The 24,414-nt window shown below is 49.0% G+C and overlaps 1 pseudogene; it reads left to right on the top strand.

The window, feature by feature from the left end:
- The first annotated feature begins 484 nt into the window (after positions 1 to 484).
- LOC115331102 overlaps positions 485 to 24,414 on the top strand; it is a 65,567-nt pseudogene continuing 41,637 nt past the window's right edge.

The following is a 24,414-nucleotide window of genomic DNA, read 5'->3' as shown; positions in this document are numbered from 1 at the left end:
CGATGTTTCGGGTACACATAAAAAAAAAAAAAACTTAGCAATTTTTTTTTTATATAAAGTTTGGGTAGCACTTGTTTTAGGAGAGCTCCCTTTCGGGACTTGCATGTTTACCCCGATTTCGGCGATAACCGGATGGGGCGTTAAATTTTTATTGTTTCATTGGTATTTGTCGAAAATGCGGAAGCCTGCCTACTACTGGCCTTCCAACACGCACTGGCCATTCAGACCATGACGTGAAATCGCTGTCCGTTCAAAAATCCCACTTTGGAGGCTAGGATATTGCCTCGGAAAAGCGCGTAGACAGACCGAATAATCTTCGCGAAATTCCGAAAGAAACTGAGAGTTCTTCAAAATATCGCGCGTGTTAGGAATAGGAAGGTTGATTCATCCGTCAGCCTACAACTTACTATATATCGCGACCTTCGGAGTGCGATCGCCACAACACCTGTATCAGAAGACACGACCGGTCGGTAAAAATACCGCCATGACGGCCGGAACCAAGTCGGGAATCTCCGTCGTACTCGTAATGGTTCTTTTTCGAGGGTAAGTACCGCCTGCCTAGTCTAGAGCAAACGTACACCGCGCGACATTATTCTTCACCGTTTCACTTGTCGTTCGACAGTGACCAACTCTACGACGAGATGGGACAAATCGAGCAGAGCCAATTATCGTAACGCAGTGGCGTTTGTCATCTTTTAGTGATTCCTATCCCCGGCTGAACTAATTACGCAATGTGAATATGTCACGAACTTGCGACTTTTTTTTTTTTAGAATTTGATCGGCTTAGCCGGTCCTAGAAAATACACGAAAACGACCATCGCCATGAGGATACACTTTTGCCGCTGCTGCATTTTCTCCGTCGGAGCGTTGGCTGCACTCGGACTTCATGGGAAACGGAGGATTGTCGTTTTTAGCGCAGCTGCCCAATTTTAGAAAACAAAAACAAAACACAAAAACAAAACAAAAAAAAAACAGAGAAAACTGGTGGTCACTTTTTCGGACTATAGACATTGCCATCTTTCATTAAAATTCACCCGTGAAGGATTTTTTTTTTGCATTTTCTTTACAAATGGTACAATCGGTTTCTTAAACTAACGAGTTGCTCCTAGCAGCGCATACGGGTCTGCGCTCGGAGTTGTTTTGGGCCACGGGCTTTTAGCGATCCAAATTAGATGAGCTGGAGTTTGTTCGCCGGGCGTCCGACGCTACCGGAAGTGACCAACGACCGGGGTGGGCAACAGCTAATTAAAAAAAAAAAACGAAAAAAAACGGCTTTGATGTTTGACTGTCTCCGAAGCTGGATCCACGTTTGAACCATTCAGAAAGGATGTTGTGAGTACATTATTTGCCGAAGGTGGTCGGCGTTAACCGTGCACTCAGATTTTCGGCACTTTCAAGCGCGTCATAACTGATGCATAGACATCGTATGTCGGCTTCGGCGCCGTTCGACGATTGTCTCATGAAGTGTGGTGCCGACTAACACGCGGTAGCGTGTTGTGATGAATATTTTCATTTTGAATTTCGCTGGTAAGCTTCTCGCCATGGAGGTCAGCATTCCGATGCAAGCCTGCAATGCGCAGTGTCAGATCATGCAAGAGTAACAGTCTTAGAAAGGTTTTTTGACCGCGGTGCTTGTACGTATGGCGCGTGCTTTGCTCGCTTTCGCTTATGACAAAAGTACGCGCGCAGAGCTGTGAACATCGGATGCTGAGAAGTGCCATATTTACAGCCCGGCATTCTGTAAAGAAAAAGCTCCTGGGCGGTGTGATCATCAGGATTCTATGGCGAGTGCATTGCCCGCTTTTCAAAGCAATTTACAAGCATGTGCTCGCCTATAAATATAGCACGATGGTCTGTTATTTTGCAAGTATACAGAAAGGTGCATAAGCATCTTTCAGCATTTGATCACCCGCGCTAATAAAGCGTATTGATAAAAAAATACCTAAAAATCAGAGTACACTATTTAGCGTCGTATCAAAACGATAACAGGTTTCCTTTCGGATCTTTCGTAATTCTTGTTTACTTTCACACATTTATTGCTCACGTGCGGCGTGAGCGAGCGTGTTGAGAAGCGGAACATTTCTAAAGAAGTGAAAAGAGACAGAGAGACAAAGAAATTTATTGAGGTCCTGAGGAGCGCCGCCCTTAGAGCAGCACCGCGGGCCACTCCCACGTGAGGACAGGAAGGCCTAGCCTCAGCGCCGCATCGTGGGCTTTCTGGACAGCCCGGAGTTGTGGGAGAAGCTCGGGACTCGTGACGGCGGAGCTCAACTCCTCCTCTGTGACTTGATTGGGCCCCAGTAACGAAAGGCACCGTCACAGCATGGGATCGAAGCTGCTAGCCGACCCGCAGTCCGGGCAGGTAGACTCGAAGGCTTCCGGAGCAATAATGCTGAAGAAACCTAAGCTGGGATATGATCTGGTCTGCAACATTCTGAGTGTAATTTCTCGAGACCTGGAGATTTTACCGTGCGGGGGTGAAAAAGTCCGCCTGCCCATTTGATAGTGCTTGGCGACTTGATTAAAGGTAAATAAGATGTCTTTACATTCACCGTAGCCATCCTGCAGATTGGCGTCCTTCCTGGTGTGGAGGGTTAGAGCGCGCGCCCGAGAGCTAGCAGTATCATTGAGGTTGGTAAGGGAATCTAGCTGGGAATCGAGATGGTGCCGGAAAGTAAGTTATGGTGTGCGGGGAGATAATCTTATTGCCAAGTATTTGAGAGGCTTCGTCGGAAATGGAGCCAGAAGCAAAGGCTTGAAGCGCCGAGCTAGAGTCTGTGTAGATGTGCGATCTACTTTCGTCCAGAGGGCCGAGAGCTTGGCCGCCTTCTCGGACTTCAAGGGAGTAGAATCTTTAAAATATTCGGAATTGAGGATCGAACTCTTGTGATCGATGGCAACGGCAGCTAACCTGGCAGAGCGGCCATACTGTGCGGCATCTACGAAGCAAGCCGAGCGAGGTTCGTCCCTAATGTGTCTGAGAAGCGCGATGGCCCTGGCCCTGCGCCGGCCGACACTCTGCTGTGGATCATTACGGGGGAAAAGAAAGGTCTGAACGCTGGCCCTTTGGGCTTCAGAGAGCTGATGTACCAGCTCCACAACGAGTGTGGGGTTGAGGCCGACTACGGCCAAAAGCTTCCTTCCAGCCGACGAAGACTACAGCCGATCTACATGGTAAGCTTCGTGTGCCTCGATGATCTCTTTCAGGGTGTTGTGAACCCCTAGCTGCATGAGCCGCTCGGTACTGGCCTGCATGGGGATGCCCAGCACCCTCTTTATGCTCTTTCGAATTAGCGTGTCCAACTTATTCTTCTCGTGACCGTGCCAGCAGCGCATGGCCGCCACGTACGTGATGCGGCTCATGAGGAAGGCGTGAAAGATTTTCATATGGTTGTCTTTTCTAAAACCTCCCCCTTTGTTGTTGACCCTGTTGACTAATCTGATCATGTTCTCCGTCTTTGTGGTAATTTTGTTAATCGTTCGATCGTTACAGCCATTCGGCTCTATCAGCATGCCGAGCACTCCGAGGGCGTCCACCCTGGGAATGGGATTACCGGTATTCGTGCGGATCGTTATTTGAACTTCAGACAGCGGCATCCAGCCCTTTGGTTTGGGCCCCTTCCTGACAGGCCTGTATAGGAGGAGCTCTGACTTGCTCGAAGAGCACTTAAGGTTCGTGTTGGTGAGAAAGTGTTCTGTTTGGTCAAGGGCTTCCTGAAGTGCAGTTTCGACCTTGCCCTCGCTACCGCCGACGCACCAGATGGTTATATCGTCGGCGTAGAGAGTGTGGTTGATGCCAGTGTTGCGGAATGGGCACCCCCATTCCATTCCAATTCCTGGGGAATTAGAGTTTTCGCTAATTCAATTCCTTTCGATTCCTAGGAATGGAGACACTGAGCCCATTTCCACTCCTGGAATGGCTGAATCGTTCCATTCCATTCCTTTAATTCATAAACGTAAATATTGGCACTTGACAGCTACATTTTGTTGCCGGCATAAGCATCATAAAGCTGACATTATCAAATGCAGAGACGATTGCAAAAAAAAAGCTAAATTCCTCAAAAAAGCACTGATTCTTACTAAGCGGACCGCTGGTGGCAGAAAGTGTTCATTTACAATGTACTGCAAACATCGAGAAAGCCCCTTAATATGTCGATGCTTGTTTAAAACATCGGTCTCGCGACCATGTTGCTCGCAACAAACCGCAAAACTTAAATCCACTCATTTTCTTTTCTTTTTTTAGCTTTTTTGCATTAGACTTTTAAGACATACGCGGCCAGCGTGTTCGTTTGATAAGTCCATAAAAATATCCAGCTCGTGCGTGGCGCAGGAATAAGCTATATTACTGTATTCTTCAAATACAGCAACACGGCTAGTACATTGCTGGAAGCGACTCCATGCACAGCGGCAGAACACATCCTCTGACGAACTGCAACCTCTGCGGCGCAGCACGAGGGACCGTATAGACCATGTGACGAAACCTGTTTTAAAACGCATAAGTTCACGTTTGCTTTACGAATCTCGATATTTCTTATCATATTCAATTAAATTTTTGGCTGGTTCGCCTGCCCTTTTCCACCCTTCGCATACTCATTCTCGCGTTTCCTCTTCAGATGGCGAATAAAGTTCGATGATATACGCCGACTGCACCGTGTATAGTTTCGTTGCACAACTTTCAGCCTGCAGCTTGTTTATTTTCTTCGCGACTAATGTAGAAAAATGTCTTCAACGTTGCCATGACTCGATTTGTATTTACCGTGTCTTCTCGTCCGAATTGTGATGTTCCACTTCGCGCTGATTGAGTGGCGGATTCAGGCAGCAGACGGTACCAACCGATTCATTCTTCTACCTCGGTCTCGGTTGTTCGCGTTGTGGCGACGGGTCGGGAAGTCAGCGTTGACAAAGCTCTTCACATCAAGATACAATAACGGGGTAATACCGCACCGTTCGAATTGATATTTCCCGTGTTTCCTCAACAACCCCGTCCAACTGACTTCTAACCGCCTCAAACAGGGTCCAGGACAAGGCGCACGAATGCAGACCGGACAGCCGAGACGCGCGGAAGCCAAGACCTCAGTGGCAGCTAGCACCCAGCTCTGCTTCTCAGTTGCCCTCACAGCAACGGTCGCGCCTCGTCTGGCGCGGGACGATCTTTCTGCAGATCTAGTCAGTTCGGTCACACCAAGAGCGGTGACAATAGTCTACTTCATCTTATGATGGACCTCAACAGACAGCACGAGAGCCATCGAAACCAACCCAGTTCTTTCTGAGTGTCGCGTGACCCTCCACTCCCGCTCACGGTGCTGGATTGCCTAAGGTGACTCGTATACCCTCCGCGGCGGTCCATCGCAAGGTGAAACGAAGTATGCAGAGACTAAAGTCAAAGGAAATGAGCGGGAATCCGCTAGCTTGCTTGTAACCCCAACCCACTAAAACATATAACACAGAAAACAAGCATCGGAACAAAAACCAAGTAAGAGGCGGACTTACACCACAAATGCAGTACGAAAAAAAAAAAAAAACAAGCCTGGGAGCAAATTGCACGAAAGGAGGGAAGTGAATCTCGCTTTGTTTTAATGCCGAAGCAAACCCACATTTTGCACTTCAAAGGAGTGCGCACGGATGAACGTGGAAGGCAGCAGGGTTGGCTGCCTGCTAAACAACGCGCCTCGAGCTATAAGAAAACAATACCTGATCATCTTTCGACGGCGCCCGAGTCAACGAGTTATCAGAGCTATGCGAGTTATGAGTCGCTTCCGCTCCCAGATCTCAATCGCGTGCACTCTACAAACCGTCGCAACAACAACAAAAAAGCACGACAAGAAGGACGATGAGGAGTTGTGCATGGCGGTTTCTGCTCCCTTTTCTTTTGCTTAATGCTTGGTTTCTTGTTTCGCTCTCGTATAACGCCATCGAAGCCCGACGCCTGCGCGTCTGTGAAAGGCGCCACGTTACCCCCCCATTCCCCCTTTGCTCTTCGCTTTGACGTTTGTTTTTGTATTGCATTTTTTTGGCATATAAATCTGTTAGGGCTCCACACGGGCAAGCAGTTTCCCGCTCATTTTATTTCTGAAAAACTGACTCGCTGACTGGCTCAAAAAAAAAAAGAATAAGAACCGTGCCCATTCCATTCCCATTCAATTCCGGGCAAAAGGCACCCAATTCCATTCCCATTCCGTTCCCCTCACCGTTGCCGCCATTCCATTCCCGTTCCATTCCGGGGTCGTGAAAATGTGGAATGATTCCGGAATCATTCCAACTCCGGAGTGGCAACTCCGTAACCCTGGTTGATGCCTTCAACTATGGAAAGTAGTTTAAAAAGCTTGCACTTGGCAATGTTGAATAAGATCGCGGAGATAACCGCACCCTTTGGCGTACCTTTCGCGCCCAACTCCACGGGGTCGGACTTTAGATGTCCAAACTTGAGCGTGGTTTTCCTGGATCGTAGAAACGATCTGACCAACTTGTGAAACGTGTCGCCCAGCCCAAACTCCGAAATTGAGTCCCGGATGTGCGCGTGTGTGATGTTGCCGAAAGATTTTTCTAAATCGGGTCCTAAGATAACCCTCGCATCTCTCGTGTTCTTGTTTTAAAATTGGTGCTTGAGTAGCTTCATCGCGTCCTGCGTCGTCAGGGACGGGCGGAAACCAACCATGTTGTACGTAAGAGATTATTTCACTCCATGTGCCCTAAGTGTCAGTTATGTATAACCTGCTTTAAAACCTTGCCCACGCAGGACGTGAGGGAGATGGGTCTGAGGTTAGCCAGCCCCGGAAACCGACCCGGCTTAGGGATCAGGACGACCGTCGCGGGCTTCCAGGATTCTGGGACGAATCCCTGCTCCCAAATGCGGCTGATTTCGTCAGTGAGAAGTTCAATGGAGCCGTCTTTCAAGTTTTGAAGCACCCTGCTGGAGATGCAATCGGGGCCCGGGGCCGATCTACCGTTGAGGTTCTGGAGAACTTCAGTGACCTCGTTGACGGTGAAAGGCTCGTTGAGCTCCAGGCAGGGGGGCCCTTTATAGGACGGGTAATCCGCCGGGCTCGACATACCAATAAGTCGGTATTTGTTTTTCAGCGCGTCCAAGATGGCGCATTCCGTCTCGGACTGCTTGGCCTCATGGAGGACTCTGCTAATAACCTGACTCTGATTGGAGTTGGAGTTCAGCAGGAGCTTGAGTAGATTCCACTTACCGCCTACTCGCATTTGACCGTCGACCGAGTTGCACACCAGACATTGATAACTGGTGAGGGATTGCCAGTGGTCTTTGATGGTTCGGTTGAGCTCTGCAATCTTCTTGCGGAGCCTGCGGTTGACTCGCTGCCCCTTCCACCTGTCGAGAAGCGCCTTTTGTGCCCCCAGAAGGTGTGCAAGGCGGCTGTCCATTCTGTCGATCTCTAGGTCCGTCTGGACCGCCTTTGTCGCCGATTTGACGTCTTCTTTGAGCTGCGTCGCCCAGCGCTCCAGTTCGATAGACGAGCCCTGGATTAGCGTCAGCTCCTCTTGCGAAACTCGTCCCAGTCCATGATGGAAAATTCCTTAAGCAGTTTGCTCTTCACGTCTATGCAAGTGGCGAGTATGTTGTGATCACTGCCTAAACCTTCGTTCAGGTTGTGCCCCGACGTTCTTGACAAAAGTCAAATCCGGCGTGGTGTCCCTTGAGCATGAGTTGTCGATCCTGGTGGGGAACACTAGGTTTGTCACGAGCGTGTTGTCGTGATTAGCCGCCGTCTGCCACAGGTCATCTCCCTTGTGCGTTGCTCAGGAGTAACCCCACGCCCAGTGCGGGGCGTTGAAGTCGCCGGCAACGATGCGCGGAAAACCACCGGCTTTACCAGCTGCCCTGCCAAAGAGCGGTGCGAACCTCTCTTTTGAATGCTTAGGTGAGCTGTAGATGTGAAGAATAGAGATGCTACATTTAAGCCGACAACTCTGAATGATTTCAACAAAGGAGTGCTCAACCTTGCTGGAGTCTAAAAAAAAGATCACGCGTAACGTAAGTGCTACCTTTGGAGACAACTCTATTGAAAATAATTCTAAAGGGCCCATCAGCCTTGAAGGATTATGGGACCTCACAGGGCTTCATGACCTTTCAAAAATACCCTTGAGGTGTACCCCTCAGAAAAAACCCTCCAGCCCCACAGCCCTTCAACCCAAACCCCTTAGCCCATCAACCCTTTACAGGCCCAAATGACTGTGAACCATAGACAAAAATGCAGTTCAAAACGTTATTGGAAGTTTATTTCAGACATTTTGTTTTACAGGCATATTGCAACTCAAAAAGACAGAAAAACCAACGTTTGTTCAGTACCGGACGGAAGCAGATGTAGATGAAAGCGATCACATCAGATAGGGACAACTGAGTTCTTTATCACACAAATCAAAATATAGTAAAGTACTCACAAAGCCGCTGGGTAAATTCCTGATTTACGGTGGTTCAGCTAATAAAACCGAGCAGGCGAACGTCACGGACACATATACACACTAAGTAAGCACGTTTGGCGAAAACCACGAGCTCGCAAGCAGCACCCGCCACCGTTCAGAAATCCTGAGCACAATCAAGCTGTCGTCCCTGGTGCCGTCGTGGCGGCGTCTTCGGCGTCATTTTCGCATGCTGGATGCTTCTGAAGCTCGGCGAACGAAGAGGCGCACGGAACAGGTGCGGACAGCGGCCGCCATCCACCGTCTCAGGTCCCGCAGTGGCATGATCCCGGTGCGCAGGCACTACGTGCGGTGGGACGCTGACCCCGACTGCCTGATTTGCAGCGAGTAGGCCGATACCGGCTGGCGCGGGAGATCGCTGGAGAGGCCGCCTTGCTGAGGGTCTTCGGGCATCGTCTAGTGGGTCCCTGGTCACTGCGGCATCCAAGGCAATCAGCAGGCTTACAGGCTGCCGACAATGTGCACGACGAGCCCCGGTTCCGGACGTCCAGCTTTGGCCCCTCCGCCCACGCCGAACTCCTTGCCGCCCCAGCGGCCGCGGCGGCGCACCCCGATGAGCGGTGCGCGGCCGGGAATCTCCCGGCAAGACCCCCCCCCCCCCTCCCCACCCTCCCCCCCCCCCCCCCCCGGAGCACGATCCGTCGAGTCAACGCCGTCATACACCGCATTACAACGAACTGCGCCATGATCCTGGTGCTGCTTCACTGTTTCCGCCGCGACGCCGAGACGCCAACCCACGCTGCCCGAACTGCGGAGAACGGCCGGATAAAGCGCACCTCCTCCTCGCCTGCAAGGTGCACGACGGTGCTAGGGCGGCCATGACAGCATCCCCTGCCGCGGGCCTTCCTTGCGGAACGAGAGACAAGATTTTGCTGCCACGAGGCGACAGACGCACCAATAAAAGTTCTAAAGATGCTGCTCACCTTTCTCGAAGATACCAGCCTCATCGAATCGCTGTGAGCCCATGGACGATCAGATGGCGCGGCCGGTTAAGTAGACCACCGGGTGCGCGCCTCAAACCTTAAACTTGCCAGGCGACGAAAAAGGGACAAATGGCTTCGGCGTGGCTTTCCCGAGCTTTCCTCCCCCAGCGCAACCGTTCCGGCGACTCCTCCTCGCCAAACGGGGATTTTTTTCCCCCGCTGGATTCCTCTTTTTCCCCTCTCTGTCTCCCGGCCTGCTTCTTCGGCCATTCCCCACATTCCCTCGCCTCTATTTTTAACTCTATCTCCCCAATACCTCCCTGCATTTCTCTCCCCCCCCCCCTTCCAGAGCCACTGAGAAATGCGCCATGCACACATACACTATTGGCTCTCATTTTCCCCCCTCATTTTCATTTACAACGCTTACAAACACACACCGAGCGGACGGGATTGCGTTCGCTTGCAAAAGCCGCTAGGCCGGCGCTTCGTCAATTCTCCAAATGGGGCGGTCACCCCCAGTGGCTTCTTGGAGACCGAACACCAGGGCAGTGACAGACGGGTCCAGGAGCCGACTCGTGTTTGATAGAAGGGCAGTAATAAACATTTGACCGGACACACACATGATCGGCATTCTCCAAACGCTTATTTTTTTCCATCGCAAACAATAAGTAGCCAATTAAACTTGAGGAAGAAAACCAGAAGGATGGACAACCATGAAAGTTTGTTGTTGTCCGTCCTTCTTGTTTACTTCCTCAAGCTTAATTATTTGTAGAAATAAATGAACTGCGCAAAGGACGAGGACAGAGGTAGAAACGAGTACGACACACGGAGCGCAGACTCGTACTCGTTTCTACCTCTGTCCTCGTCCTTTGCACAGTTCATTTATTTCTACAAATCATGAACCAACTAGCCCGCCAAAAGGTGTTACTTGAAGCTTAATTATCCCTATCCTCCCGCTGGTTCTGTCCTTAAATAAGTAGCTATGTTCTAATTCTGCGAAATGTGTTTTCTTCACCTAGGCCGTGGCCCCACAGACATCTCAAGAAGCCTGAAAGTTTTCCCGACCCCATTAGAAAAGTTCTTGGCAGGCTTTCAGACATTTCAAGGCATTGTAAAGGGGACTTCAGACATTTCAGGAGAGCCTCTGACGGGCCAACGAACCCACCAGGAAATATCAGTGCCCCCTTCAAACATCTCAGAAATTCCTGAAGTCCCCTTCACACCCTTTAAAAAAATCCTGAAGTCCAATCAGAGCGATTTTCAATAGGGGAGCGTACAGATGCATCTCTTTCCTTCGCCGTAAACGACATGCAATATGTAACCCGGTAATGTGACCGCGTCGGAAGGTGTTTCCTAAAGTAGAATAACGTGCGGCTTTTCCGGATGGAACCTAATGAACTGCTGGAGGACAGACCTTTTGCGCTGAAGAACCCAGCAATTCCATTGCCAGATTCCAACTGTCCCAAGATGGGCCTCCATGAATGGATCTGCCAGTTAGCCTATCCTGTACAATGCTAGAAGGTGCAGCCGCTCGGAGTTGTTCGGCACCAGAAAATGCCGGGTTTCCGGTAGTAGAAGGCTCATTCTTCCCAAGAGCACAAAACTCCATCGTCCCTCTCCTCGCCTGCAATGTGCCCACCTTGATCTCCAGCGCGTTGAACTTGCCGTCAAGGACGTCAACTTTAGCGTTAAGCATCGCGGCCGCTTCGCTGAGTGATTTGAGCATAACTCTCGATGCAGTCTGAAATTCCTGTAGTCTCTCATCGCGAACGGGCTTCGTTATGGCCCTCATTTTGGCTGTACGCGCCTCGGAGCGCGCCTCGACGGGAACCCCTATGGTGTTTGAGACGTCGCCTCCTTGTGGCCTCTTTTCTTCTCGTCCCTTTTCCGAAATTCCCCAGTCTCGGGTTAAACAAAACTATGGTTAACTTCCACCAGCTCGCCTGCACCCTTACAAATTTTTCATTATCAACCCCTATGAGTCTTTCCTCCCTGGCGGGTTTCAGGGCCTGCGGAGGCTGCGAAGCCTCGCACCTACGAGCCGACCTATTTCTGCCATCTCTGTCCTGAGTTGTTCAATAGCGCCCTTCAGCGCCTCGTTTCCCCTTTCCAACTGTACGATTCTGGCGTCGTGTTGCTAAGGCGGCGTAACCCCCGTTACTTGTGTCGGGGATTCCTTGACACGATCAGCCCACCCGGTCTGCTTTGCAGCAGGCTTCCGAATGCGAACCGCCGAGCACCCGGTGCGTGCGCGGCACCCGGAGCGAGAGCGGCCCCCGGAGGCAGCCCGCGGCAGTGGGACCCTGGATCGCCCTCTTGAGGGCACCCTGGCCATGCCCGGCTCTCGGGATCCACTTCCGGCCCGGGGTGGAACGGCCGGTCTAGACAGCGTGCCCATCGGCGGAAAATCCTGGTTGTAGTCACGTCGCTCTTTACTTTTTTGTCTTACGATGTAAGGCACTTGATATCTCTGCTTACAGGATTTGTCGGCAATGGGGTGAGGCCCCCCGCAGAGGGGGCCTCACCCACGGCCGACCTCACGTTGGGGCAGATGATGTCTTCCGCGGCATTCGTGAAAGGGAGGCCCGCCGATGTCACGAGAGCCTGTGCGATCTTGACTAAACTTATATTCTTAACGTTTAGCCCTCACCGAGGTCGGGCGACGACTCTAAAGTGCTGCTTTGGCAGGCGAGGCATTCTGGACCTACAAGGCGTTTCTTCACGCTGGCGGGAGTGCGGGAGCCGCCATTGCTACTGCAACTTCGCGTATTTGCGGGCAGCGCGCTCTCGGCGGGCAGGCACTTCTGCGAAGATTTACGCTTGGTAAACGCCGACTGTAAACCGGAGCACTTAAACTCTTCGGGGGCAATGTGTTTTCCCTCCCCTCTAACTTGCATGTCCTCTTAAACAAAGCAACCGAGGTCACACCGGAGCGAGCCCGCCAAGCCTCCGCCGGGGAAGCAGGTCTATGGTGTACGACTTAGTGCGGTCGGGGTGTGGTCGAGCAAACAGGCTCTTGAAAAACTGGCAAAACATCCACCCACCATAAAATATTTGGTATCGGCGTGGTCTGGACGACTTTAGGCGTCGAAGGAGACAAAAATCAACAATAATACATTAGAATTTCTAACTGAAAACTGTTCTAGGTTGATCGAAGACGCATGCGCCGCTACTACTGACTTCATTCTTTTCTTCTTTTTTTTTTCAAGAAGGGAAGAGAAGCAAAAATATTTAGTTTCCCGGGTCTCAGGAAGGTGTATAGAAGTATGCTTTGGCTTCATAGCCATGGAAAGTAATGCCAAGCAAACGACGCGCTGCACACGCCTTTTTCTTGACACCGGGTGCGGAGTTCGGTTTCTGCCGGAGAATGGCGAGATTTCATTGCCGTCTATACACGATTGACACCCAAGCAACTGGCCTCCACCGCGTCAGTACTCGTGCGAGCAAGCCTGTGCAAAATACAAATGTCACCGGGCATTCTATGCATGCATGTTGCCGCTGTCGTGATGGAGATAAGATTGATTGTGATGTGCAGGTTTATTCTACCATAGCGATACAGGTGTGAGTCGCGCCGTGTCTGGTTGCGATCTGGTAGAAAGAGGGCCCGCGCGCGGAAGCGGTGGGCAGAGTCCTGTGATGAATGAATGAATTTTAATGGCGATACCATTTCTAACGGGCGGTACCTTGCGCCCCATAGCCTGTCTAAAAAGACTATCGTATGATTTCTTAAACCCTTTTAAGCCATTTTTTTCCCATTGACTATCACCAGGCAGTGTAGGATATCACCAGGATGGCCTTTAAGGGATCGGAGGAAAAAAATACCCCCTCCCCCCGCCCCCACAAAGGAGTCGCCAATTTTCCTCCGGTCAAATCGTGTTTTCGTGGAAAATGAAGATGTGGGGTTGTGCCGGGCACTGGGGGTCAGAGCTGAGGCTTTGTGACGGAGCCACGCAGGAGGGAGTCCCAATTTTTCTTTGTCCCCCCTGTTCCCAGCTGTGCTAGTTAGTTGTGCATCATACAATTTTGCCTAGATAATTCACTGTAATTGTTTTCTCTTCCATCCTTCCATTGTCGCCAGGGAAACCCAGGGCATGGGAAAATTTGTTACCCCTTCAGGCAGGCAAGGACAAGCCCCGCGCATTTAAAAAATAAGTGCTCTAGCGCCTCGCTCTCATTATGGCAGGCAGCACATAATGTGTCTGTCTCCTGAAATTTAGCCCTATACGACATCGCACCAAAAACTCCCGCTCTTGCGTCAAACAGTAAAGAACTTCCCAGTGAATACTCAAACATGTTTTACTTTCTTACGTCCTGTTTTTCTGTCCTGTACATTGTCAGAGCTTATTTTTTCTGTATTCTTACCCCTCACATTTTTCTTTCTGCCTCTTCGCTCCATTTTTCACTAAAGTAGTCTGCTCACCTCCATCTCTAGTGCGTAGGTATTTAAATGTCACCATTGGGGCTCGGTTTGTCTATTTTATGTTGAAATGTTTCATGTGTAAGTACTTGAATACCTTCCGTTCCCACCGCGAATCATCCATTTCGGTCAACCTTTGTTCAAATATTACCTACTAATTGCCTCTCTGCTCTCAAAAGACGACCAGTCCATGTCCCCCATCCTCCCTCATTCGGTGTCTTTCTTTGTCCTCTCAGTGTAAGTCTGCCTACGCTTCTTTGTCGAATTTGTAATCCTGATTGAACTTCTGACTTCATGCACAGTACCCATTTCCAAAAGACAGTCCTGGTACCATCACTCCTTTCCATGTACCTCTGACCACTTCATAGCTATTATAGTTCATAGTGCCATGAGCTTCTTAATAGTTCCATTTCTTTTCCATTTTCCAATTACATTCTTGTCGTGTTCCTCTAAATATTTCCTTCCCTTATTGAGCTAGACTCCCACATCTTTGTATTTTCTTACACCGTCTATTACACTGTCTTGCATCCTCAGGGACTTTCGTCGTTGAACACAATTACCTCATAGTCTTCACTACTAAAACTCGCGCCCAATGTGTCCCCTTCCTGTGAACATATTCCAGCTAGTTCCTGTAACCTATCCTGGTTATCTGCCTTGAGTACTATGTCATCAGCTTATATCAGACATGTACATTTCTCCCTCCTTCCATATAACTAACATCAAAACCTAACTTGCTTTGCACTAATTTCTTTCTCATATCACTGAGATACATCATGAGGAGCAAAGGTGACAGTGGACAGTCCTGCCTGAGACTCTTTTTTTTATTTGTGGGGGTTGTGTACTTTCTGCTTCCCATGTCATAAATACCTTATTGTTTGTGTACACCAGCTGAAGAAACGTAACCAAATTTGCATCTAAGTTATACTCCTTCAACTGACCCCAGAGGTTTTCCTGGCTCACATTATCGTACGCTCCTGTGATGTCTGAAACGCTGACCGTAAAGGAGTTTGGTTCTGCATTGTAGCGACGAATAAATTATCTTCCCGTCTTTTATCTTTCAGAGTTCTGCTTGGAGTTCACCCAGTATTTGCATATCTTCTGCCCATTCCTCCGTTCTCCGTTTTACTATCTGCATCGCTAATTTGTATAAAACAAAAGTTACTCTTATTGGGCGATATGCATTAATGCTTTCTTTGTTTCCCTTCGCCTTCATAAAGTCGTCTCATTTTACTCAGTGTCCAATCATTGAGTACATCTCCTTCCATAACTATTTGATTAATCACGTGCCGTAACTTCGATTTCAATGTTTTAGAGCACAGCTTTTAAGAGCCCGTTTCCGGCTTGAGCGGCGTCGCCGTCGGCGTTGGCGTCCACGTCGCCGTCGCCGTCGGCGCAACCGCGCGGTGCATCATGGGAACCGTCCCGTAATGCAACGTACGGATCTCACTCAGGACTCGCGCGTTGCATCATGGGGCGTTTCTTATAATGACGTCACACGTGACATCACGACTGGCGTCACGGGGGTCCCGCGCGTTACATTATGGGAAACGTCCCATGATTCAACGCGCTGGTCTCACTCTTGACTTGTGCGTTGCATCATGGGACGTTTCCCATAATGACGTCAAACGTGACGTTGTGAGGACGACGAGTGACGTACGAGGGCCCCGCGCCTAGCATTATGGGAAACGTCCGATGATGCAACGCGTGGGTCTCACTTGTGACCTTTCCGTTGCAATATGGGACGTTTCCCAGATTGACGTCACAGGTGACGTCACGAGTGACGTTCATATTAAAATTAGCGCAAAAGAGACGAGACAAATAGACGAAGAAGCACACAGGACAAACGCTAAGCGTTTGTCCTGTGTGCTTCTTCGTCTTTTTGTCCCGTCTCTTTTGCGCTATTTTTAATATGAATGTCCACTATACTTCGTTTCAGCATCGGTCCAGACGCAGCCAAAGCTGCAAGCGCGAGCTCCGGGCTTTCACTGCATCCCTGCCAAGCACGCACGCTCGTGCAGTGCAAGCACTGTTCTGGGCCACATGCTCGCGCTTGTAGCATGGGCTGCGTCTGGACCGAAGCTGAAACGAAGTATACCAACTTGCCCAGCAAACCAAGCTTTTACGAGTGACGTCACGAGGGTTCTGCGAGGTGGAGGAGAGGAGGGGGAGCAGGAGGACGGGAGGGGAGAGGAGGAGGGGTGGAGGAGGGAGGAGAAGGAGGAAGGAGGAGGATGGAGGAGGGGAGGAGGAGGGAGGAGGAAAAGGAGGGGAGATGCCAGCTGCCCGTTGTGCAGGCAAGTGATATCACGTACCATTCATAAAGCGCAGAGGCACGTACGAAAACGTGGTGTACTCGTTATCCAAGTGGTCATTTACTTGGGTACGGGTCTGTGCTGCACCCATAGATGACGAAGTTGGTCAGACGGAGTTGGTAAATTGTGCGCCACCAAGATCGACAACGGCTTCCCCGTGGTAGCTCCGTATCACTCGCCTACGGCACTCACCGAATATTTCGTGCATGAGAAAGGAGAACTTCATACTACTCATGCAGGAAAACATCCCATTGTTCCCGAGGGACGTACACTCGCTGTTCTGTTGTACGATCTCGGGGGAGCCCGCTCAAGACTAATGCTGAGGAAATAAAAAATTCCGAGCAGTCTTCGACAAAGCCGACAGAAAATAGGATGACATCCAGTATCTCGTGCTTCGTCAAAGGGTTAACCTTTACGCATTCTTGTTCACCCGTTTCGATCCTGCTGTCCTGTCTCCTGGCATCGGCAGAACTACATTTCCTTTTTACGGAGAAGAAATATATATATATATATATATATATATATATATATATATGTATAAATCTTTCCCAAATTGTTTTGCGCGGTATGTCGCAAAATCGAAATACCTCAAGAGAGGAGCCGCAGGAGAAGGAAAGAAAAGGAAAAGGAGGAGCAGACGACGGGGGGAAGAGCATGGAAGGAGGAGAGGAGGAGGAGGAGGGGGCGAGGTTATGGTTGAGGAGGAGGGGAATACCCTCCCCTTAGTACCCTCCCTTCCTCCTCCTCAAGAACTTCGCTCTAAGTCGGCGTTACAGGTAGTTGTAAACGGCTTTCGCTTTTTTCCTAGTGTCTTAATGAGTTACGTGGGTATATCATCTGGGCCTGTCGCTGTACCTAATAAAACCTAACTTTCTGTAATTTCCCACTCTCTTGTGGTCGTTTTTATTGTCACACAATTCTGCTCCTCCTCTACACTACTGCTGTCAGAGGTATCCACTGTTCCTATTTGATCAAGCTGGGAGAAAGCCTCTTCGATTGTCCGACTAATATATTCCCGTGCCCCTTTCCCCTCTACTCATCTCCCCTCACGGCGGCGGTGGCGATGATGATGATCTCCCGTCACTACCCCACTTTGGAAGAACAACGCTCACACTTTCCCAAAGCGGTCAGGTGGAGCACGTACACTCCACGTGACGGTAGGTGCCACAGCCGGTTGCAGGTGTCTTCTTGTTCGCCGTGTAGAGCCGGTTGTCGTCTGCACCACGCAAGAACAGGGGCTGAGGCGCTGGCCCTAGACTGTGGTCGTAAGATGCTGCTTCCGAGAAGCGTTCCGATAGAAAACCGAAACTTAAAAACCCATCGAATTCGTGACGTTTTTCAGAAAGCCGTAAAATGATTCGCGTGCCTTCTATTGTTTTGAAATTTGTTGATTTGCTTTTTTTGATGATGCTGAGCAATTTTTTAATTAAAACCATGCCCTTAAACCCAATATTAAGAAAGTTAATTACACAAAAACAATTAACAATGCAATTATCCTGGACTTTAATAATTTTCCTAAATAGGCCCTTGCCCAGGACCAACACGACACAAGCATTCTCTTTCTGCGACACGTAGTTTTCGCAGTACCGTATTTGTCCACCTTTCGTGAAACACCCTTTATATAACACTATATAACAATGTATATTATATATTGTTAGTGTCTAGCGGTTTATTATGTATAAATTCACTCCACATGAGCTATTCTCCAACCGTTGGAGCCATTACTTCCTTCATCTCTCTTGTGTCCGACCTGGCGCATGCTCTGCTGTTTCATCGAATTGTCCCCCGTGAGCAACAATGCCCTGATGTGCCACTTGCTGGGCAGGGCGTAAACTCCGCGCCGAGCACGGTGTGTGGCGTGCGAGCGCCTGTGTCCTGTGCGTGGCCTTCGCACGCACAGCCCGCACCCTCACAACAACCCCCTCTTTATTCTGTGAAGGGCGCCCAAGGCTTGTAGAAATGGGCAAGTTGGTCTGCCATAGCCAAACCGCATGCTCTTCCTGCGGATGTGTTCTTCAGCTTATAGAAATTCTGGGCCACTCGAGCTTTAACAAAGAAAGGTCCAGATCGCTTAGGAGCATGCTTTCCGGCAGTTCCCTTACTAGCATCGTTCATTGTATGCAACTGTTTCAGGACCATATCACTCACAGAAAAGTGTCCTGATTGTTAGGTTGAGTTGTATTGTCGTCGCTGTATTTTCTGGGCTTTTTTTTGGTGAGCTCTTGCAAAGGCGAGGGCATCCTATAGGCGCTGGTCAGTTCCGTTGGAAATTCGTGGGGGCAGAGGACGAAGCATCTGTGTCCTGGGCAGATGTTGAGTCCCAGGGAGTGCGGAGCTCCCGACCATAGCATACGAAAGCTGGCGTGTAACCTGTCACTACACGTTCGTTCGTTCTCATGGAAAAATCTACCTCGGAAAGTCTTTTATCCAAATCACGGTGTGCCTAATAGTATGCCATTAGGATTGCTTGACGGTGGCATTGTGGCGTTCTACGAATTGTCCAGATGGTCGGCATGGCGTTGTGTGACAGTCAACGACACCCCAGTAACGTAAAACACCTTTCTGCAGGGCGCTCACAAAGGTTTTGCCGTTGTCACTGGGACTCCATGTGGGTCTCTATGCCGACAAAAAACTTCCACCATTTTGTCCACTATAGTTCTCGACGTTGGGGCACGGATCGGAAATAACTCAATGTACTTGGTATATTTGCCGATCACAACAACATTATACCTGTTTTGCCTCGCTGTGGTTCGTAGGGGTCAGATCATGTCGACAATGAGTTGCTGCATGGGCTCTGTAGCCCAACTACTGTCCATTAGGCCTTTCACTTTTTATCGCTGCGGCTTCAGAGTTGGGCACTGGCGGCAGGAGCGAAGGTACCGAGAAATATCTGCCTTCATATTTAACCAGAAAAATTGGTATTGGGTACGTCGCATTGTCTTAGAGAGGACGGCGTGGGGGCTTCAAGGATGGTCGTGGGATGACCCCCTCAGGGGGGTCATGTGACATCAGGGGGTCACATGACCTGAAAGGGGTCCCGTGACCTGGGGGTCACGGGACCTTAGGGGGTAACCCTCATGAGCCTCGTGAGGGTAACCCTATAACCCTAGTAACCCTTGTGAGGGTTATGCTCGTGACCCTCGTGAGGGTAACTCTAATGACTCTCGCGAGGGTAACCCTCCTAACCCTCGTGAGAGTAACCCTCATAACCTTCGTGAAAGTAACCCTCCTAACCCCCGTGAGGGTTACGAGGGTTGTTACCCTCTCGAGGATTACCCTCGCAACCCTCGTGAGAGTAACCCTCGCAATCCTCACGAGGGTACGAGAGTTATTCGAGGTTACCCCGACGGAGACGGCGACGGCGACGGCAACGCCGCTCAAGCCGGAAACGGCCGCCTAAAACCTGTGCTCTAAAACATCGTGTAATATTTGTGTGACTTTGAAGTTATAACGCGAGAACATGGCCAAATTGACGCTAACGTGGTTGCCATAAATGGGGCGTGCGTATACCCGTTCTTTACAATTTCATTATAATTAAAAAGCGTAAAAATGCCTCAGGCTGGTCAGTGAAAGACAAATTGAGAGCACGAAGGTGGACGGTAGTTTTGAAGGGAAAATTCCTAATACATTTTCGTAGAACCGACCCAAAAATGCCCATAGGACGGAGCGATCGAAGAGCGCCACCCAGTAACATGCTTCACGGAGCCCGTTTCAACAGCGGGCGTATAGCATCTCCATCTACGCAACGCAAAAGAAGCAACCGGACCGACTTGGCAAACAGATCAGCCTACAACCTTGGCGCTAACGTGAAATAGGAAATTGGGCGCGACAGAACCTGAACCTGCGCCGCCTGAGAGCGCCAATAGATCCGTCGTCATAAAGGGCCGCACAACGCGTAAAAAATAGAAAATCTAAAAAAAATGAAAGCCGTTTACAACTCCCTGTAACGCTGAATTAGAGCGCAGCTTTTGAGGAGGAGGGAAGGGTACTGAGGTTCACGTATTCTCGGGGGGGGGGGGGGGGTGTGGTCACGTGACCTGAGGTTACGTGACCTCGTTGGGGTCACATGACCCCCTCCCCAAGGTCACATGGGGGTCACGTGACCTCGAGCGTCACGTGACCCCCCGTGATCTGGAGGTGTCACGTGACCACTGGGTTCACTTGACCTCGGGGGGTGACGTGACCCCCAGTGAAATTTTTCCGCTAGATTTAGCGGGGAAATTGTCCCACTAGATTTAGCGGGAAAAGTTTTCTGCTAGATTAAGCGGGGAAATTTTTTCGCTAAATTTAGCGGGGAAATTTTTCTGCTAGGTTTAGCGGGGAAAAATGTCCGTTAACTTTAGCGGGGAAATGTTTTCCGCTAGATTTAGCAGTGAAATGTTCCCGCTAGGTTTAGCGGGGGAATTTTTCCGCGGGAAAATTTTTTTGCTAGATTTAGCGGGGAAATGTTTTTGCTAAATTTAGCGGGGAAATTTTTTCTTTAGATTTAGCCGGGAAAACTTTCCGCTAAACTTAGCGGGGAAATATTTCCGCTAAATTTAGCGGGGAAACTTTTTCCACTAGATTTAGCGGGGAAATTTTTTTGGCTAGATTTAGCGGGGAAATTTTTTTCCACTAGATTTAGCGGGGAAATTTTTCCGCTAGGTTTAGCGGGAAAATTTTTCCACTAGATTTAGCGGGGAAGTTTTTCCGCGGGATTTAGCGAAAAAAATTTCCCGCTAAATCTGGCCGGAAAATTTTCCCGCCAAATCTAGAGGTTCAACAACTCACCGACAAAGCCATGCCGGCGTTAACAGTCTTCATGACGCAGATGCTGTTGCTCCTGTTCACGGCATCACCAAGTACCTCGGACGGCGATGGGGCCTGCCCTTTGTCATGGTCGCGGGAGCACCCGTTCAACACCGACTCAGCAGCGCAAGAGGAAGCTCCTGCTGCCTCACTCCTGACGTGGCCAACGTGGTCCCTCACCGACAACAACCGCAGGATGGCGCACCGTGGGACGTTTCCGTTTCCGTCCGTCGGCTGCCTTCAAAAGCATCTTCCACCGCTGCAATCGCTGGGGCACGACAAAGCCATGCCGGCGTTAAGTCTTCATGACGCAGGTTAGTTACATGCAAAACGCAAATTGGAAACAACCAAATAACACCCTACCTTTTGAAATGTCGTGCCCCATCGACATGAAGCGCCTACTAACCCTTTCTTGCGACGCAGTCATTTTTGTATTTTCATGCAAAGCCTGTATCGAGTTTCTTAGAGTCTTGCTGCTGCTTTCCGGCGATGTGGAAAGGAACCCAGGCCCCATGTCTCTAGCCCAAATAGAAGAATTCAATAATCTTAAAGACACTGTTACAAAACTTCAGGCGAGTCATTCTACGCTTCTGCAGGAAGTCACTCAGCTTACAGAGCAGCAAAAGCAGTACGAAGCGACCGTTTCGGCCCTTGAGGAGCGCGTAGACCAGCTCTCAAGTGAACTGAATTCCCGGAAAGAAACAGGTGATTGCGATACATCTACTCCACCTCACCTTACGGAGGCTTTAAACGAGTTGTCTAAATTAAAAGCGCGCTGCGACGACGCGGAGGGCAGATCCCGCCGTTCTAATCTAATATTTTTCGGAATCGCTGACACTGACAAAGAAACTTGGGCTCAATCTGAGGGCTTGATCACAAGCCTGTGTTCCGAGAAACTCGGTATCGAAGTTTTATCTTCCGGAATTGAAAGAGCTCACCGGTTAGGAGCATTCCATCAGCAGAAAATTCGTCCCATCATTGTCAAGTTTTCATCGTTCAAAGAAAAAGAGGGCATTCTTGGTTCTGCGCACAAGCTTAAGGGCTCACGCGTTGCAATTAGTGAAGATTTTCCACTTTCTGTAAGGCTCGCACGACGTCGTCTTCTTGATTTTGCCAAACCAAAGGGAACGCCTTTTCGGCTGCGTCACGATAAACTGTTCATAGATGGCAAGTGTTTTGTGTTCGATGACGCTATCGGCTCGGTTGTTGAAAAATGTACGTAGCAATGCCGGCGTTCTTCGCGTGTGCCCACTCACAATCAAACTGCCAAACCTCACGTTATCAACAAGATATCTTCTATTCATTCTATTTTGTTTACTAACATTAGAAGCCTAATCCCAAAGAGAGATGATGTGAATTCCTTGATTCAAACATGCAACGCCGACTTCATTGTTCTTACTGAGACGTGGTTGAATCCCGACATATCAGATGCTGAATTGTTTTCTCCTTATCCAAACTTTCGTGTGTACAGGTGCGACAGAATTACTAGAAAGGGGGGAGGCGTACTTTTGGCTATTAATAATCAAATCACGTCTCGGCTCATTCCACTTTCTACCGCACTAGAAGTCCTATGGGTTTATCTCCCTACGGCGCCCTCTGTTGTACTGGGCGTATGTTATAGGCCACCTGATAGTAATAAGGAATTCACCTTTGAGCTTAATAAGTGTCTTTCTGAACTCGCTACTCAATATCCTAACGCTTCTGTTGTACTTCTTGGGGATTTTAATTACCCGAATATTAATTGGTCTACCTTCACATCCACTTGCACTTCCTCTCAAGAATTTATAGATCTTTGCCTAGATTATAACCTAACAAATATTATCACACAGCCTACTAGAATTACCGACTGCTGCAGCAATATACTCGACTTGTGCTTAAGTCAGGATCCTTCTCTTTTTAGCAACGTTACCTACTTAACAGGAATCAGCGACCATCTTGTCATCGACATAACACTCTCTCTCGCTGTTCCTCGAAAATCACATTATTGCAAATACATTCGCGACTACGCGAGGGCCGACTATGTGTCTATCAACGCATGCCTCGAAGACTTTTACCAATCATTCTCTGTTAATCTCGAGGAAAGAACCGTCAATGAAAATTGGACGCTCTATAAAAATAAGCTATCCCACTTGGTTGAGCGCTTCATCCCATTGACCCGTATCATATCAGATAACTGTCACCCATGGTATAACAAAACGGTGCATAGTCATGCTAACAAGAAAAAGCGACTTTATAAACGAGCGAAATCTGTCAACAATGCAGCCTCGTGGGATGCATATCATGCGTGTGCTAGAACATACAAAACCGCCATTGCTGATGCTAAAATTAAGTTTTATACTCACGACCTCCCCAACATTTTAACAAATAAACCCAAAAAGTTCTGGAAAGTGGTCAACCCAGCTCTGTCTCTTCCATTGCAGTTCATTAACGACAACGGCATCCCACTTTCAGACGAAGATAGCGCTCTTTACCTTAACAATTTCTTCTCATCAATCTTTACTAAAGAAGACTTGCTAAACGTTCCCGACTCATGCCCATTAACTCACCCCCAGATGAATCCTATCATAATTGACCACGCAGGTGTATTGAAAGCCATAGAAAACCTAAAGGTTTCCTCGAGCTCTGGAGATGACCAAATTAATTCGAAGGTATTAATAAACACTAAACATATTTCCTCTGTTTTTCTCTGTGACATTTTCTCACAATCGCTCACGCTTTCCATAATTCCACGTGACTGGAAAATAGCTAACGTAATACCTGTTCACAAAACTGGTGATCGCCAACTAATAAGTAATTACCGTCCCATCTCTCTCACCAGTGTTCCATCTAAGCTCATGGAGCATATACTTTACTCAAATATAATAAACTTTCTTGACTCTCATAACCTTCTTTTTAAACATCAGCACGGATTTCGTAAATCTTACTCTTGTGAAACCCAGCTAACCGCCTTCCTTACTGATATTTACTCAAGCTTTGATTCGAATATTCAGACCGACGCCATTTTCATTGACTTCTCCAAAGCATTTGATAAAGTACCCCACCAATGTCTTTTAACAAAGCTTAACGATATTAATATTCATCCCTCTGTTGTTAAGTGGATTTCTGAATTCCTAATTAACCGTAAGCAATATTCCTCCGTTAACAACGTAAAATCTCCCACCTCTACCGTAACGTTAGGTGTCCCCCAGGGAACCGTACTGGGCCCCCTTCTGTTCCTAATCTATATTAATGATCTCCACCTTAATATCGCTTCTTCTGTGCGGCTGTTCGCCGACGATTGTGTCATTTACCGACCCATTCTTTCAAACCATGATCATCATGCTCTCCAGGAAGACCTAGAGTCTGTAATCCATTGGTGTGAAAAATGGCAGATGACATTAAACTTCAATAAATGTAGATCCCTATCAATTTCCCGCAGTTCGCGTGCCACACCATTTTCGTATTACCTCTCTAACACTCAAGTAATAGCATGCTCATCTTATAAGTACCTGGGTGTTCATCTCACCTCTGACCCATCATGGACTATTCACAT

The sequence above is a fragment of the Ixodes scapularis genome, unplaced genomic scaffold, assembly GCF_016920785.2.
Source record: "Ixodes scapularis isolate PalLabHiFi unplaced genomic scaffold, ASM1692078v2 PGA_scaffold4__175_contigs__length_147842914, whole genome shotgun sequence".
NCBI classification, from domain to species: Eukaryota; Metazoa; Arthropoda; class Arachnida; order Ixodida; family Ixodidae; genus Ixodes; species Ixodes scapularis.
The sequence above is the reverse complement of the archived record's forward strand: the minus strand, read 5'-3'. Positions and strand labels throughout refer to the sequence as shown.